Raw genomic sequence first — 12,534 nt, 5'->3', positions numbered from 1 at the left:
CTGAGCAAATGGAATTTTTACATTCGAATAAATGGTAGAAGAGCAGGCTTATTCCTCTGTATCTTTCACATTATTTTTGTTGCAGCAGATGACTTAGTTTTGCGAGCCACAGAGTAACTCTGGGTGTTTACCCGATTTAAGTTGGCTTTGTTCATGTCTGCTTAACTGGGCATTTGTGCCTGTCTGCTATTTTTAATCACCTGTGATAACTATTATTATTATTTGTATTTAACATTAGACATGAAACTGGATTTTTAAAAGTAAGTGAAAACAGTGCCGCTTAACATTAAGTTCAAATCATATTTGATTCTTTGTTTAGTTTTCAATGGTTATTAAAAATAACTATTAAAAATCACTATTATTAGAAATTTTCATTATGAGTTTTATGGATTTAATTTTATAAATCAAGATATTACTCATTCACAAAAGCAAAACCAGTTCTTTGAATATTACATATGGAGAATTAAGTGAATTATCAGACTGCATAGATAAGCGATTTCCAAATAATGATCCACTTATTTCCTACTTTAATGTACTGCATTAAAATTTGAAATTTATGAAATTATTCTTTTAGATAAATGTGTTCTGGTTAAGAAATCTTTGCTATCTCAATAAATTGTTCCTGTTTTATTTCCAAGAAGTTTTATTGTTTTGTTATCTTTGTTATATGTAACATGAAAGAGGTCAAGATAATTTTTTTTTCCATATGGATATCTAATGAACTCAGTACTGTTTATTGAAGAATCATTGTTTTCCTACATTGTCTTTCTACATTGACTACTTCAGTGTCTCTGTCATAAATATAGGAGGCTACATGGAAGTCTGTTTCTGGACTCCCTCTTTTATTCCATTAGTCTGTTGTATATTTTTGAGCCAATACCACATCATCACTTGCTTTGTAGTAAGTCTTGATATCTGAGAGCTTCTGTCCTCCAGTGTTGTTCTGCATGATTGACTTGCTATTCTTGGTCCTTTGCTTTTCCATATAAATTTCATAATCAGCCTATCAAATTACACATCTGTACAAAAACATGCCTAGGATTTTGATTGGAGTTGGTGTGTTAAATATAAATCAATTTGGGGATAGTTGACTAGTGTCAACAATATTGAGTCTTCCAATCCATTAATGATATATTTGTCCATTTATTTAGATGTTCTCTAATTTCTCTCAGTGATATTACGAGATTTTTTTTGTATATAGGAATTACACATCTTTTCTTAGGTTTATTGCTGAGTAACATTTTTGATGTTGTTATGAATAGTGTCATTTAAAAACTAAGTTTTCTGATATATAGAAATAGTTTGTTTTTATAATTGACCTTATATCCAGATAATTTGCTAACTTCACTTAATTCTAATAGTGTGTAGATTCTTTTAGATTTTATATATAGCATTACATGTGTATATATATACACACATTATTCACAGTCATCTGTGAATAATGACAGTTTTATTTCTTCTAATCCATAGATTTTCTTTTCTTTGCCTTATTGTAATGGCCAAAAACTTCAATACAATGTTAATGGTGGGCACCTTTGTTTTCTAGTTATCAAAAGGGGTTTGTTAGTCTCATGGTTGTGGATTTTTCTCTTTCGCCTTCTAGTTCTATTAGTTTTTGCTTTGTACATATCAATACTATTTTTAGCATACTTATGTAGGATTGTTAGATCTTACTGGTGATTGATCCTTTTATCAATATGAAATCCCTCTTTGTCTCTACAAATGCTTTTTGCCTAAGTTCACTTTTTTCTTTATTAATAATGTTATGACAGCTTTCTTTTGGTTAGTGCTTGTGTGGTATATCTTTTCCATTCTTTTATTTTCAAGCTTTCTGTTTCCTTATGTGTGTGTCTCTTATAAGTAATACACAGTTTTGTTGTTGTTGTTTCAGTCTTTCCTGTTTTTTGGATCTATTTAGTCCATTTAATTTTTAATTTTCATTCCTTGATGACTAATGACAAGGAGCATAGTTTCATATGTGTACTGGCCATTCATGTACCTTTTGTTAAATATCTTTTTACATATTTTACCCATTTTTAAATTGGGTTGTTTGTCTTATTCTTACGTAGTAAGAGTTCTTTATACATGCGCTTACAAGTCCTTTGTCAAATATGTATATTGTAAACATTTTCTCTCATTCTGTGGCTTGCTTTATTATTTCTTAATGATGTGTCCTGAAGAATAAAAGTTTAAAGTTTTTATGAAATTTAATTTTTCTACTTTGGGTTTAATTTACTCTTCTTTTTCTAGTGTTCTAAGGTGAAAATTTAGATCATTGGCTATAAATTTCCCACTCTGCATTATTTTAGGTTTATACTTATTTTCATTATCAGTTAAGTCAGAATAGTTTCTAATTTTCTTTGTGATTTCTTCTTTCATTCATGCATTATTTAGAAGTGAGTCATTTAATATACAGATCTTTGGGGCTTGCCTAAATATTTTATTGTTTATTTCTAATTAACTCCTTTGTGGTCAGGGAACATACTGTGTTAAGATTTATTTTATCACCTGAAAAAAATGTGTATTCTGTATTTGTTGAGTGTATATTTTATAAATATTAATTAGGTTAAGGTTGTTTATATTGTCATAGAAATCTTCTATATCTTTCTGATTTTTTTATCTACATGTTATTGAGAGAGTAGTGAATTTTTAAAGCATAATTGTAGATTTGTCTGTTTTTTTTCTTTCAATTTTTTAAGTTTATGCTTCATGAATTTTAAAGCTCTATTAGGTACATACACACATAGGATTATTTTATCCTCTTTTTAAATTGATCATTGTGAGGTATCCCTCTTTGTCACTGGTAATACTCTTTGACCTATTTTTTGTTTGACAGCAATTTTTTAACATTTTTTTGCATTAATATAGCCACTCCAGCTTTATGTGTTACAGTACACTTTGTATATGGGTATTTTTCTACCTATTTACTTTCGAACTATTTGAGTTTTTGTATTTAAATGCACGTCTGATAGATGGCATAAAGTGGGTTCTCACTTTGTCATTCAGTTTGACAATCTCTGCCTTTAGCTTGAAGTGTATAGTTGATTTACATTTAATGTAATTATCAATATGGTTGTATTTAGGCCTGTCATTTTGCTATTGGCTTTTTATTTGTGTTATTTATTTTTTGTTTCTCTGTTCCTCCTTTCTGCCTTCTTTTGAGTTAATCAAATATTTTTTGGTATTTCCTTTTATCTTCTTAATTGACTTTCTAGATATAACTCTTGGCATTATTTTTAATAGTTCCTTTTGGGATTAAATCTATTTGAGGTTAATATTAAGTAATATCTGATAAAATATAGGAACCCAGCAATGGTATATTTGGCAGTCATCAAGAATTTCATTCAAGATGGAGCTCACCCTCCATGTTGTTTACTTGTTTCTGAGTATTTCTTGTTTCCAGGCTCCTCTGTTTACTGGCTCCTCTGGTTCTGTTGAAACTTCAAGCCCACAAAGCTTCAGGTTTTTGTTGCCTAAACTGCTCATGGTTGAGGAATTCAATGAATTAACAAAATAAAACAGCGGACTCATAGATTTGGTCCCCATAGTCTATTTTTCTTTCTGGTCTTTGATTACTTTTCTACAACTCTTACCCACCTTCCTCATATCTCCCCTCCTTATGTGTGGTTTATCATCATCAGGAATTTGGGCAGTTTATACAGAGTTTCATATTCCTTCTGTAGTTCTCTCACTGTCAGAATTTCTCCTTTAGATTTCTCACTGCTTTCCTATCCCTGAACTATGATCTTTGGCACTTTAGCTGGTGAAGTGTTGTTTTCTACCACCATCTTCTACAGCTTTATCAGTGGAAGCTGGTTAACACTCTTAGGCCAGAAAGCCAGAAACTCTTTTGTTTTAAATTTATTTTTCAATTACACTTGGCTTACAATTTTATATTAGTTGCCAGTGTAGAACTAATCAGTAGATTAGACACTTGCATACCTTACGAAGTCATTACCTGGTAAGTCTAGTACTCATCTGACACCATATATAGTTATTATGATATTACTGATTATATTCCCTATGCTGCACTTTACATTCCCGTGACTATTTTTACTCATAGATAACAGAGAACAAATTGATGGTCACCAGATGGGGCTAGGTGGTAGAGGGATGGGTGGAAAAGGTAAAAGGGATTAAGAAATACAAATTATTTGTCTTCGCTTTTCGTAGTTTGACGACGATGTGTCTAATTGTGCTTTTCTTTGTATTTGCTGTCCTTGCTGTGGCTTGATATTTTTTCATTAGTTGGGAAATCTTCAGCTATTTTTTAACATATTGCTTTTACAACACTTTTTCCCTTCTCCCCTCTGGCATTGGGAGTACTTATATGTTAGGCTTTGATATGTTTCATATATTGTTTGTTTGTTTTTGGTATTTTCTATTCTTGTCTCTTCATCTTTAAGCAAGTATGTTTTCCAATACAGTCGTGTAGTTCACTAATCTTATTTTAGCTCTGTCCATTCTGCCATTAAACTCATCTTTGAGTTTTGAATTCCAGTTATTGTATTTTTCCAATCTAGAATTTCCATTTGATTCTCTTTTACAAATTTCAATTTTTTGGTAAAATTTTCCATTTTGTTCTAATTTTTTTGAATATGTTACATTTTTTAAAAGATTCATGTTTGTTAACTATAATATTTTATTATCTCTGGATCTGTTTCTGTTGTCTCTTTTTGCCTTTGGTCTTGTTTCTTGATATGCTCGTTTATTTTGGATTGAATGCTGGACACTTCATATAAAGTACAGTTAGCACTGAATGATAATTTCTTTCATCATAGGAGATTTTCTCTGTAGTTCAGTGGACAGCAAGAATACAAAGGATCACTTGAATCAGTCAGAGCCTGAGCTGAGTCTTCATAAGTTTCAATTTACCTCTAGTTCACCTTCATTCGTAAGGGTATTGCTGTCTAGGAAAGCCTATTGAAGGCTTGGAGTGTATGCTAAGTTCCTCTTCTGTAATGGTTCCTGAACTTCATTTTTTGTTTGACAGCACAATGAGACTGTCGAAAGCTCTACTCATTTTTTTGGCCCCTTTTGGTTTTAAATATGCCCTGTGTAGCTCAAGAATTGATGGACACCATGATGAACTAGCATCAAGAATTGTCTCTTGTTTTTCAAATCTTGACTTCTCTAATTTGGCTGTCTTGTCAGCCTGACTTCTAAGTTTTGGCTCTCTTTCCCTGTTAGACAGCTTCTCTTTAGTCACCTCTTTCTGCTTGGATTTCTACTGCGTTCTGTTCATATTCTCAGCCTTCTTACTGCTTAAAATTTAACAGATTTGCTGAAGAGAAATACAACATATAGAAGATCAGATTCACCTAAATAAGCTTTCCTTCTTTCTGGAATTTTGGCTTCTCTAGCCTTGGCTAACTTGGTAACTCTCCAATACCTTTGAACAAATATTATTTATATTTTATCCAGGTTTTCTATGTATTTCTTACAGGAACATTGTTCTACTATAGGCTACTCACTCTATTGCTGCTAGAAGAGGAAGTTTCTAACTTAGTCTTTTCAATAGCTACCTAATCTTCTGTAATAAGGATAATTCACTTAATTATGTACCTATTAATGAACAATTATGTTATTTCTAATTTTTTTTATTACAAATATTTCTGAAATGGGCATCCTGAGACACATATTCTTATGTTCCTTGGGCTTTTATAGCTGTAGGGTAGGATCGATGGCATTTTCATTTTTTATTTTTAAAAGATAACTCAATTATTTCAAAATGTAGATAGCTAATATTTCCAATGACATATCAGAATGTCCCTTTTTATACCTACATCGACACTGTTTTTGGTCTCTTTAATTTTTGTTAATTTGGACAAAAAATGGAATCTCATTGCTTTTAAACATTTGCATTTTTTTTCCTAGTTGTAAAGTTGAGCATATTGTTTTATTTTTATTGCCTTTTTTTGTTTCTTCTTTTAAAGATTGCCTTTTATTATATTTTTGCTGGGTAGATTTTAAAAAATACATATTCTAGGCTCCACACTTGGAAATTCTAAGTCAGTAGTTAAATGATGAAACTCTGAAACTGAATATGTTTACAAGCTTCCAAGTGATTCTGCTCTCCAGGCATTTTGGGAGTTACTACTCTGAGTAATTACTATGTGAGTAATCAAATGCCAGTTTTGTGTTTTTGGATGACTTGATAAGTTAAATTTTCTGTTTTATTTAAAGAATGAAATTAGAGAAGTTAGTAAGGAAATATTGGTATTACTTTGATTATTTATAATATGCAAGCCATATATTTTTTAAAAGTACATCTGGATAGATAAAACTATGATTTCATTTCTGAAGCAAACAAAATATTGTATTGCGGACTAGGTGACCTTTTTGCCAGTTGTGATATTATCGTTTATTTTGTTCAAAGGAGAAAACAATATTACTACAGAAGATAAGTCGTGAATACATAGTGATACAGGTAATATCTTAGTTATGGAGCACTTAGGATATAAAAATGCCATCCATCTCTGAATACAAATGTTTATTTTCTATCAAAAGGGAGAAACAGTATAAAAACTTCAAATTTTATATTTATACTACCATTTATTCTGTGATATCACATTTTTAGGTAATAACATCATTATCTGCCATTTAATATTTATTATGTGCCAGTAATGTGCTCAGTATTTTATATACATTGCTTAATCTAATCCTTATAGTAACTCCATGAAGTAGTTATTGTTCTGAGCATTATCTTCATTTTACAGATGACGGAACTGAAGATAGGTTAAATTACTTTCTTGTTCACAGGTACAAAATGGCAGAGCTATGATTCACACCCCAGTGTGTATGATTTCAAGGTCCATGCTACAGTTTGGTTTCTGCCCTATCCCTCTTCTATAATTACATTTCTCAAGATCAGCTTGTCTACCTCCGTGTTGTCATATTCTATACTTACCTTTCTATCTTTATCTTGTTGTTTTTATTAATAGCATTTTATGCTTTTAACCATTATTCCCTTTAAATATGTGTGTGTGTGTGTGTGTGTAGTGTGTACACATTTTATTATAGAAAGTCATTTAGTATTATAATGGGAAATAACAGCCTTCACTGCACCCTCCCACCCCCTTACAACCAGAGGTGAAAATCACCTTAAATTCGTTTAGCTCTTTACCTCTATATTTCTGTGTAATATGTTTTATTTTATAATTTCTTGACTCACGTTTTGACATTATTGGTTTCTTGTTATGGAAGATTTAGTCTTTAATAATCTGACTAATGATTTTATGTATTCCTCCTTGGTCAAGTATCTGTTCAAGTCTTGCCATGATAAGATTGGATTGTTTGTTTTCTTACTATTGACTTGAGAGCGTTACTTATACATTCTGGATATAGTCATTTGTTGGATATGTGATTATGGATATAGATATGTGAAAGTAGCTTTTTCTCATCTTTGTCTTGTCTTTTCTTTTCCTTAACAGGATTTGTTTGTTTGTTTTTTGTAAAGCAAACATTTTTAATTTTGATGATACCCAGTTTAAGGAACCTCTACACCAATTTCTGGGGCAAACTTCTTTCTGGTATCTTACCTCACAAGTTCCAGCCTCTTCTGCGGCCTTAAACTCCTGTCTCCTAACTCCTTAGGTCAGAGGCACACCATGTTCTACTTGGGTTCCACCGCCCTCTCTTGCGGTCAGGAAACTGTCCTAGGCAGAGAGCAGAAGCAAATCTGGGGAGCACCTTAGATATTTCTCTTTCTCTTAAGGATTACATTCTGTCCTTCCTGAAAATGTTTGCCTCACATATTCTGTCCAGTTTCATAGTTATTTATGGTGGAAGGACAAGTCCAGTACCAGTTAACTTCCTCATGGATAGAACTGTAAATCTCCAAATTTATGATTCATGATTGTCCATGTTTTACAAGAAGGCACTAAGAAACTTTTCAGAAACTCTGTGTGCATAAGTTGGGATAGTGGACTTTACTGTAAGATTATAGGTCAGTGAGGCCGCTCTTTTGGAGGGAGTTTCACACCAAATATGTCTAGGTCTTTTCTCTATTGCTGTTCAAGTGTCTTTGCAGAAGAATCTTGTAAAACTAGCTGTCTCTGTTTAGGGGTTGCAAGGGGGAGGGAAGTCGGGTTTTTCTCATTCATTGTAGAGACTTTTGCTTAATTTTCTGTTTGAACCTTATACCTCACCCCTTCTTTACTAGGTACTAAACACTGAACCTTTCTGGAATTCCCATAGGGCAGAGTATCAATCGGCTACCAAAGAAGCAATATAGTGTGGTGATAATGAGTGAGCTCTGGAACTAGACTGCCTCAGTTTGCGAATCCGCTTTGCCAGAGTGTACTAGCTGTGTGATCTTGGGCAAGTTATTTATCCTTTTTGCACCTTGAGTTTTTCTCATCTGTAAGATAGGAACAATAATAGGACCTATATCGTAGAGTCGTTATAATTAAAGTTCTAAGAACACTAATCTTTTAATCACGTATGTCCAAATGTCAGCCTGTTATTTCCTCTTTACATTTCACAAGTATCTCAAACCTAATATATTCAGTGTTAAATTCTTGATTTCCTTTTTCACCTTTTTCTCGTCTAGTTTTTCTTTTCCCAATAAATATACCGTAACCTTATGTTCATTTGCTTTTGGAAAAAAATCTGGAGTTCTCCTTCACACTTCCCTCTTCTTTATGATTTACATATAACCATTTACCAAGTCCTGGGAGTTCTGTCTGGAAAATATATTTCAGTATTTCCATCTCCACTATTAACATGTTTTACCTGAACTTCTCCACCAGTCTCATTATAGCTTTCATTGACTCCATTCATACTTCCCTCTGTTCCATCTCCACCTTGCCACACATAAGAATCAGGGCTATAGTAAGCTAGGATATTCACTTTCTCAAGGCAAGACTTAAATGGACATTGGCCAGCATTTGCCACCAGATTTTTCAGTTTTGGGGCTGACTAACCCCCTAATTCTGATCGATGCATTCTTTTTTAATATTTGTTGATATAATCAGAAGACAGATCTTTTAGGCCCAGGTGCCACTCTCTTTACATTTATATATTTCTTCTCTAACCTGTTGTGTTGATTTTCATTTATTCATTCACCATATATTTAATGTGTGCCTGTCATCCCCCAGGATGTAGGAATACACAATACCTTTATGGAGGTCAGAAGAAACAGGGACATTCAATAAACTGTAATTTTTATAGTTTGAAGTATTATAATAGAGATATACAGTATCCCAACTGAAGAATATAGCAGGGAGATATAACTGTAGGGATCAGGAAAACTTAATCTAGGGATAATACTGAGAAAAAATTATTTGAAGCGGGGATATGAAAGCTAAGCAGTAATTATTCTGGTGAAGATGTTGATGGGGGTGTTTTTGGCATGGCGGATAGCATGTTCAAAGGCAAGAGAAATGATGGCTTAGTCCAGGAGTTGAAAATACAGTATCACTAAAATGTAGATAGAATTCAAGAGCACCTGTGTCAAGAGATAAAAATGAAAGGTAGAGACTTCTTCGTTAGCAATTTTAAGGATTTTATAGTGTATTTAGTATAGTGGTTAGGACCTTGGGCTCCAGCGTCAGGCAGACCTAAGCCTGAATGCCTGTCTTCTCTACATGACTATAGGCAAATCATTTAACATCTTCAAGTCTATTTTCCAGTCTGAAAAATGGGAATAATGATAGTACCTGCCCAGAAAGGTTATTTTGAGTATCCTGGACTTGATTCTTATTTGAGGCTTGTATCCTTTTTTTGGACATTGATGTGTCAGACTCCTTTGATTTCTTGCTGTTTAATATTCAAATCACATAACATAATTCCCTCATTCTCAATTCTCTGATTATTAGACAATATTCCAATCATACCCTGTCTTCCTTTGTACCATGCCTGAGAAGGAGAGAACATGTTCTGTATCCTTGGTAGTTTTGGCAGTTATAGGTATTGCCATAAATTAATAAATTGACATTTCTGATTTTATGTCAGTCTTGTGAGCTTGGTTATTGAGAACTATTCTTGAGAGATAGATTTATTGGTCATGTGCTGTCCCATTGGATTTATGAACTTTTCAGGCCAAGGGCTAAACAATATGAAAAATTCATTAAAATTAGATGTTTCTTAAGCACAGAATGATAACTACCTATTCGGTATCAGCTGACAAAAAAGATGTCCTATGAAGTATTTGATTTTGTTATGTTTGTATATTCATGTCACTGTAAAGAGAATTTGACACTTTACACCCATTTACAGAAATTACTTTTGTTTATTTGATTTCACAACTAAATCATCTATTTTTATTTTTGAGTATCTATTTCTTAACTATGAAAAATAGTGCATTTTCTTTTACTGGTTCTAAACTAGTAGGGTACTTTATGTGCTTGTTTTTGATTGTCACAGTGATCTGGAAGGTGGAGATTACTGATATTTAATGGGCCTGTAAGATGAGGGGGCAGGGATGTTATAACCTGTGGTGACCTGGAGAGCCCTGCCCTGTTAGGAACTGGGCTGCACAACAGGAAGTAAGTGGCAAGCGAAGCTTCCCAGCGCTTGCATCACCGCCTCAACTCCACCTCAGATCGTCAGGCATTGAATTCTCATAGGATCACCCATCCCTAGAGCCAAAAATGTTGTGGACCACTGCTCTAAAGGGAGGAATTGTCTAGCCACAAAAGTTTGTAAATGGCTCTGGTGAGAGAGATTACCTGCTGGTTTCCTCGAGTAGCCTGAATAACTAAGCAGATAGCACCATCTAGTGAGGGATATAGGTAATAAGCAAAATTTACTTTCATCACAGAAATAAAATTCAAAATTCTAAACTCTCTAAAATAAGTTAAAAAATTACAGACTTTTGAAGTATGACAGAAAATTGGAAATAATCTAATTTACCTTCTCCTTTTACAGATAAGGAGATTAGGGTCCAAAGAGGTGAAGTGGTTTGTCCAATAACATACCTAGTTAGCAGAAGAGGCCGAGCTAGAATGCAAGTCTGAGTTTTCCAGGTTAGTAATCTGAGACTTTGTCATAGCAAACTGACTGTCTTTGTGTTTTATTTGAGTTAATCTCTTAGGTTCTTTATTTGGTATTTATTTAAGAAAGAAAAAGCCATGCATGAGAACATCTCATTAATAAGTTTGTTATAAGGTAAATGTTCATAATGCATACATTATCTATTACATCTTATTTTGAACCTAATTGTATTACCTAGAGAAATGAGACAGGCTTTTGTGTATTTGTTTAATTTTTAATTGCTGCGATTTCAATACTAAGTGTTGAGTCTTATGATAAAACCTTATCTAGGCTAGAGAAAAATATATACATTAAAATTTATTACGAATTAATTTGTTATATTGATTGATGAACTGATATGCTGGCAATAAAAAGATGCAAAACACTTTGAAATGAAGTACAAAATAATAGAAGTCTTTCCATTCCTCCTCTTTGTTAGGGCATATTAGTTTTGATAGGTCAGGTTTTCTTTTTTCTTTTTTTTTTTAATGAGAGGAATTAGCAAATATGGTTTAGCTGAAACCATTGCCACATTCGTTGTTAAAGAGCAATTTTTAATTATTGGCTGGAAAAATGTTTAGACAAGAAATAGTTTACAAAGTAAAGTGAGCTTTAACAAGTGATGCCATTGGCAGTATTGGGAAAATGAATCTATGAAAGAGAGATCGAAATGAACCCGTGTTCTGGCAGATGATAATGACAATGATCACAATAGTGTGATAACATTGATGAAGCCGTTGACAACAATGATAATAATAGCTAACGTTTCTTTATGTGCTTGGCACTGTTCTGAGTATTTTACATGTGTTAACTTTTAATCTTTATAACAACCCTGTGAAGTATAGGTACTATTATTACTCTCATTTTACAGATGAAACTGAGAAATGGAGAAATTAAGTAACTCGCCAGAGGTCTCACAGATAGTAAGATTTTTCCCTCCGAGGATAAAGATACATTTATTTCTGAAATGGAACGTCTTTAATACTTTAACTCACTAGGAACAATTTTGGTCTTCTACAATATTGCCTCTAAGATGCCCATTTTTATATCTGTTTTGGTCCCTTTAAATCTCATTTATTAAAATAACCTCTAGGAATCCAGCTACCCTTTTGCCATAGTCCTTTGTAGTATTATCTCCAGACTGTGTAGTATTTTACCTACCACAAGTTTATGTGGAATACAGGAGGGAATGCCAGAATGTCTGGGACAAGTGTAGGCTGTTAATAGCATTGTGAAAAAAGATTCAAAACTGCTAATATCAGAATTTACCTTTTAGAGATGGTGATGTCTGGCAAGAGTTTTGTTGGAGAGTCTAGCTGAAGAGAAAGAGCAAAATTCAGAGATACTTTTCATCTTTGTAATTCTAATGAAAATTTTGGTTATAGGTAAGGATATACTGGGTCTAGATCTGTTTATTCATTTTTCTCTAGCACTGTTTTGGCATTGGGTAATGTCCGAATTATAAGAACAGTTATTATACTACCATGCTCTTACGAATATACCAGTCCAATGAGTTTTTTTTTTTAATTCTTTAATGTCACCACATATTTGACCCCT

The 12,534-nt window shown here is 33.0% G+C and overlaps 1 protein-coding gene across 7 annotated transcripts in view; it reads left to right on the top strand.

The window, feature by feature from the left end:
* OMA1 (OMA1 zinc metallopeptidase) overlaps positions 1 to 12,534 on the top strand; it is a 61,552-nt gene that overhangs the window by 21,352 nt on the left and 27,666 nt on the right. The gene's annotated exons all lie outside the window — the stretch shown is intronic.

The sequence above is a fragment of the Pteropus medius genome, unplaced genomic scaffold, assembly GCF_902729225.1.
Source record: "Pteropus medius unplaced genomic scaffold, Ma_sr-lr_union100, whole genome shotgun sequence".
Lineage (NCBI taxonomy): Eukaryota > Metazoa > Chordata > Mammalia > Chiroptera > Pteropodidae > Pteropus > Pteropus medius.
This window is presented reverse-complemented; position numbering and strand designations above follow the sequence as displayed.